Source organism: Jaculus jaculus, unplaced genomic scaffold, assembly GCF_020740685.1.
Source record: "Jaculus jaculus isolate mJacJac1 unplaced genomic scaffold, mJacJac1.mat.Y.cur u25, whole genome shotgun sequence".
NCBI lineage: Eukaryota > Metazoa > Chordata > Mammalia > Rodentia > Dipodidae > Jaculus > Jaculus jaculus.
The window spans coordinates 5,090,400-5,097,348 of NW_025423515.1; the positions used below are offsets into that span (position 1 = coordinate 5,090,400).

Consider the following 6,949-nt stretch of genomic DNA (forward strand, 5'->3'; position numbering starts at 1 on the left):
TACAAGAAGTGAATCATCATAACTAAACTCAGAGAAGGCACAGATAATGATAAAGTCCAAGAAAACACCAAACCTAGGTATCAATGACATTAACTCACACATCAAGAGGAATAAGCCATCAGGGTGATCAGTAAATTATACCCCTCAAACTGTTATTTTCAAACAATGAAGATTTACATTTTACTTTAGGTATGCAACAAAGAGCAATATCCATGCCATGTATTGTTTTGGTGGCCCGTGTCATATCACGGACTCTCAACCTATCACTAGCATAGAATGTTTCTAAAGATTTTTATTTACAGCTTTATAAGCAGAGACAGAGAGTGAGAAGAGAGGCAGAGAGAAAGTGAGAGTTAGAAAATAGGTGTACCAGGCCCTCCTGCCACTTAACTCAATATCCAGATACATGTGCCAATTAGTGTACCTGGGTTTATATGGGTACAGTGAAATCTATTTAGTATCATTAGGCTTTGTGTGCTTACACCATTGCCATAGCATTATTTAGTGTAAAAACTTTTCTTCTTCATACGGTGTTTGGCATATGACGAAATATTTGGCATTTAGCCTTTCACAAGAAACAACCAACTGAATTCTAAAAATCATAACAGGATATTATAATGGAATTCCATAAATACAAAAAAAATACCAATGTAAAGCCAAATAGATTTGTTTCTGGGGAAAAAAAGCATAATAAGTCAAATAAAAACCTCTGGAAATCCTATGAAGGACAGAATATCAGAAGAAAAGGAAACATTATTAATACTTTAGCCAAAGTTAATAAGGTCAAAAATGTGTGAAGGAAATAAGGTATATTTACAAAAATACAAAATGAAGAAGTTTACAAATTATAGTCTTTGATCAAAAAGAACTCTTGACTAAAGGAATTGAATTTATTGGAAAAATGCAGAAGAAAATTTCCCAAATCTAGGAGAAAAGATGCTCTCCAAATATAAGAGGCAACAAACATAATGACCCAAACAACAAACATAAGTGACCCAAAAAGAGGCTACACAGATCATGTTATATTAAGAACTGTAAATGGACAGAACTAAGAAAAGGTACTGAAAACTCATGCCATAAACATTCACTGTCATACAAAAGTGAGCCCGTCAGGTCTGTGGAACTTATCCAACTGGAGCAAGGACATAGTTTAACTGATCCATAACATGCTAGGGGAGTCAGTCTGAAATTGGGAAATTCCATAAAAGTTAACACACTTTATATTCCTAAAAGTTGGTTATTAGGTACAATGTTCAATTTCTTTGTAACTGTGAAAGTAATTTAAGTCATTGGTTTTCAATCAGGTATAACATGACTTCCTATTTATACCATTAAATACCTATGTTACAAAAACATGGATTTCAAATAAGTAATTTAAAAAATCTATTTAAAGCTGCTGAAAAGACAAGAACAAGACAAGAATGAAATAGAAAGAAATTATCAAGATCAAGGCAGAAATCAATGAATTGGAAATAAATGTAAAAATGAAAAAGTTGATGAAACGAAGGTCTGATTCTTTGAGACATTGAACAAGATTGGCAAAATTAATCAAATGAAAAAGAGACTATTCCAATCAGCAAGCTTAAAAGTGAAAGTGGAGACATCTCAACTGACAGCACTGACATTTGAAGGATCATTGCCATCTTTCAAAAACTGTATTCTACCAAATTGGACAACCTGGAAGAAAGAGATGAATTCCGTGACTCATGTCACAATGCAGAAGTAAATTCAGAAATGGCAGGCTTCCTAAACAAATGTATTTCTTCCAAGGAAATGGAAAAAGGCATTCAGAATCTTCCAAAATAACAACAAAAATCCAAACAGAGTCACTTCTGATTTCAACCAAACTTATCAATAATAAAGCCATTTCTTCTAAATTATTTCACACAAATGAAAAACAGGGAATGATCCAAATTCCTTCTCTAAAGCCCCATTTTACTCTCCTACATAAACTAGACACACAAACCATCAAAATAGAAAGTTATACACTGAGATTTCTAACTTAGATGAAAAAGTCTGCTTTAAAATTGAAAACAAATTCAAGTAGTCATTAAAAGTATCATCCACAAATCCAGGCGTGGTGGCACACAACTTTAATACCAGAACTCGGGAGGCAGAGGTAGGATGATCGCCATGAATTTGAGACCACCCTGAGACTACATAGTGAACTCCACGTCAGCCTGGGCCAGAGCAAGATTCTATCTTGTAAAACCAAAAAAAATTAAAAAAAATAAAATATCATTCACCTCTACCAAGTAGGTTTCATCTCAGGGCTGCAGGGTTGATTCAACATAAGAAAATTAAAAAATATAATTTGCCACCTAGATAAATTTAAGCACAAGAATGACATGATTTTTTTTTTTTTTTGCTGCAGCAAACAAAGTGATGTGTTGCTCACACAAGTGAAATAGTGGCACACAGCCATGGTGGGAAACCAACTGCTTTTTATTTGGCTAATGGACCTTCTCAATGGAATGGAACCCATAGCTGGAACTGGGAAACAAGTCAAAACCATGTTTCAAAAACAACCCCACTCTCCAATATCAACCTCCACAATTGTGGGCTACAAGAGAGCCTACACCTATCAAAGTCTCTGTAAAATCATGGTTATCCCTTTTATCTTGTACTGACTTCACTCTCAGTTGGAGAATTTTCTCCTCTTCTTCAGATGGATGCGTTACCTGAGGAAAATATCAGACCTCACCAGGGCACCAGATGAAATCATAGTGTAATTGGGGAAATGGGCAAGAGTGCTGCTTTCTTGGTGAACCTGGTACCAGCACAAGGGAGGTGATAGATACAGAGAACACTCAACTCTTACCAAACCAGATATCCAGAAACACAAGGGTCACAAGACCTCATTGCTGAAGTACACCTAAAACGAACCCAACATGGCTCAGGGAAATTCACAGATGAGGGGGTAGAAAGATTGTTAGAGCAACAAGATTGGACATTATGCAAAGAGACATTGCCTCTTCCCCGTAAATGAGGGCTAAACCCCAAATGCACAACCCACATTCCCCAGTGATTAAGCTCCCCTCAGATGGGGGTAGGTCAGGCAGGAGGCTAATGATTCTACCAACATTGCAGTATACACACTATGTACAAATAAAAAAGGAGTGTGGGTCTAGAGATATGGCTTAGCAGCTAAGCGCTTGCCTGTGAGGCCCAAGGACCCCAGATCAAGGCACATGCATCTGGAGTTCAATTACAGTGGTTGGAGGCCCTGGCATGCCAATTCTCTCTCTCTGTATGTCATAAAAGACCTATCTGTTGGGCTTGCCTTAAAAAAGGAAAGAAAGAATTAGGGCTTATTGGATTCTCCCCTTAGGTCAGGAAACTCACCAGAACTAGAGGTTCACTAGTGGTCAGTTGGACAAGAGAGTTGATGACTGTTTTTGTCATAGTTTTGAATATAAAATTAAAATCTTCAAAATAAAATAAAAAGACAAATCATATCTTTTACTTAGGAATCTGTAAAATTTTTAATGTGATCAAATAACAAAAAACATGTCTAGAAGACATCAAACTCGTGGACTGGAGGTACGACTCAGTGGTTAAAAGCACTTGCTTGCAAAGCCTGCAGGTTAAGATTACACTCGCTGGCACCCACATAAATCCAGATGTACCAAGTACTGCAGGCATTTGGCTTTGGTTTACAGAGACAAGAGGGGCTTCGGTGCCTGGATTCTCTCCATCTTTCTAGCCTTCTATTTTTTCCTGTCTCTTTCTACTAGTAAATATATATTAAGCTTAAATCACAAAAGGGCAAAAAGCACTTCCAGGATGGTTTCTTGCTGTGACACCCATTCCAAATTTTTTAAATGAAGAAATATCTTTAGGACTGGCATACAATTTCCACAGATAATTAAATTATTTCCAACATGAATAGTTGTAGTGAGTGTTTTTTGATTTATTTGTCAGAAAGTAAGTTAGGCTATAAAAATTACACAACAACCAGCATTCATATGCTGATTTTTCATGTGGGGTTTGTTCTGGAAGTACAAGGTAGCTCAAACTAATGAAAACCTTACACATTGTTGTGGGCTTCACTAAGCAAATTTATTATTTATTATATGTAGTAGTCATACGTGTTGAAAAAATATTTTTTTAATTTATATTTACATCTCAATGAATTTCTGATTTAACTTCTCTTCCTACAATAACTATCACTTTCCCTTATATAATAAAATGCAAAGGAATCCCCAGCTGAAGTTCTTGAGGCTTACAAGGGAAAGTAAAGGGAACTAGGTTTATTCATGCACATTTGCCTATCTCTTAAATATAAATGATGGAAATTTGCATATTTTTATATAATACAAAACAGATGATCTTCTAGTATCAAGAAATAATCTCAACAATAACACATTGGAGGGAAGCAAGTAGGCCTGTCATTTCAAATCTAAGCATCTTTTAGAACTACTGGTACCCAGGACAAAGGCATCATAGCCAATTAAGACCCCTTAGAGACATTGTTTTTATTTATTTATTTATTTATTTTTTATTTTTTTAAATTTTATTTATTTATTTGAGAGCGACAGACACAGAGAGAAAGACAGATAGAGGGAGAGAGAGAGAATGGGCGCGCCAGGGCTTCCAGCTTCTGCAAACGAACTCCAGACGCGTGCGCCCCCTTGTGCATCTGGCTAACGTGGGACCTGGGGAACCGAGCCTCGAACCGGGGTCCTTAGGCTTCACAGGCAAGCGCTTAACCGCTAAGCCACCTCTCCAGCCCTGTTTTTATTTTTTTATGTGTGCATAAGAGAGAAAGGGAGAGAGAGGGAGGGAGGGAGGAAGAGAGGGAGAGAGAGAAAGAGAGAGAGAGAGAGAGAAAGACAGATAGACAGACAGAAAGAAAACAGACAGTATAGGTACACCAGGGCCTCTCATACCTGCAAACATATTCCAGTCGCATGTGATATTTTGTGGATGCAGTTTTATGTGGGCATTGGGGAATTGAACCTAGACTGGAAAACTTTGCAAGCAAGTACATTTATCTGCTGAGCCATCTTCCCAGCCCCCATTGGGATATTCTTCTCCTGTTTTGTGTGTTTGAGGAATCCTGACCTTCCCATGCATTTTCCAGAACTTGCACTTTTAAAAATTATTTTATGTATTTGAGAAAAAGAAATGAAGAGGCAGAGAGAGAGACTATGAGCCCTCCAGGTCCTCTAGCCACTGAAAACAAAATTCAGATGCCTGTACCACCTTATGCATTTGGCTTTATGTGGGTACTAGGGATTTGAACCTGGTTCCCTCAGCTTTGCAGACAAGTGACTTAACTTTAAGCCATCTCTCCAGCCCCAAAACTTTTTTTTCCCCTAGAATGAGATTGCTGATTTTTTTTTCAGCTTAAAAAAATTATTGGCATGGAGGAATGGCTTAGCAGTTAAGGCACTTTGCCTACAAAGCCAAAGAACACACACTAGATGTAACATTAAAGTTTCCAGTTAAACTGGTCACCAATGAAGGGAAAAGCAGCTTGGAAAAACTTCGGTCAGTCCAGGATGACAACAGAAGGGAAGGCAGGAGAGGCCTGGCTCTATCATACAATTTATCCACTCACTAAACTAATTCTGGAAACATCTACCTGCAGACTTCCCATTATGAGAGATAATTAAATGTCTGGGTTTTATACATATATTTTATTTACTAAATGTCTGTTTATTTAAAGTAAGGAAGCTGTGCATGGTGGCACACATCTTTAATCCCAGGCAGAGGTAGGAGGATCACCATGAGTTCAAGGCCACCCAGAGACTACATAATGAATTCCAGGTCAGCCTGGGCTAGAGAAATGCCCTACCTTGAAAAACAAAACAAAAGTAAAAGGCAGAAAAGAAGAGAATCGAAGTTTTACTTAGAATTAATCTAAAACAGCCAAAAAAAAATCCCCCCCCCGAACAAAAGTGGTTAATAGCTTGAATTTATAAAGACTCTTGCATGAATACTGAACTGTGAAGACATACAAAATCGAAGTTACTGGAGCCACTTACTTACCTATATTTCAAGTAGAGTATCTGGGAACACTTGCTTGTCTGTAGTCTTCAGTAACATCACCAAGTACTCAAAAATTCTTTGACCTTTTCAACTAGACTGTCATGTTTGTCTTTAAAGTCTTCATTAAGATCTAGTGTTAGGACAGGATCCTCCTGTAGATAATCAAAGTTGGTTTTCAGGGTTCTGTGCAGGAGCTACCTTTCATGTTTATAATGAAGTTTCTCTAAGTACTCAAGAGGATGCCTTGCTCCTCACTTCTTTCTCATAAATATATTCTATTTAAGCATTTCTCTGGAGTGGCTCGAAGATAAATGATTCCATCTAATTCAAGGCTGTGGACAAACCGGCTACTCATTCAGTCATGCCAGTCTTGACAGATGGTCCACTCTGTTTCATTCATACATTCAATGTCATACAAATTAGATGCAAAGATATACCTGTCACTGTACACAGATCTTTCAAAAAACAATACAGGTTTCTCAGCGCCTTCGAGCTTGCCATTGAGGGCAGCAAGCTGGGCTCAGATCCGACTGAGACAAGCCTAAGATTGTAAGGTAGAAGACCATTGTTCAGGTTATCATGCATCATTTGAAGCACATCCCCACCTCTTTTCTGAGATGTCAATTCTGATGTTCCCTTCCATGGAGACCTTCTTGATGTGCGGCCCCTCCCAGCCTGCAGTGGCGGGAGACACGCACAGCCTCTTGGGCGGGGTGGCCTTCATGCTCTGGGCCCGCCTGGTGGGGCTCCAGAGGGAGTCCGGTGCCTGCAGGACGCTCTGCGGGCCATTCCGCCCAGCCGGGCTGAAAATATTCTTTTAAAACTAAAATTATGCTTTGGAAAGTTAGCAATTATAAGTATTAGTTCAAAGTTACTCCTACTGAAGGTAAATTATGGTATAAATACACATTGTGATAAAGTTTATATAAGTGAGCAAATGTCTGCAGCTGTG

At 38.1% G+C, this 6,949-nt stretch overlaps 1 pseudogene; it reads right to left on the reverse strand.

Moving 5' to 3' along the window:
• Nucleotides 1-6,041: 6,041 nt before the first annotated feature.
• Nucleotides 6,042-6,721, reverse strand: LOC101612054 (annotated as a pseudogene).
• Nucleotides 6,722-6,949: the final 228 nt, after the last annotated feature.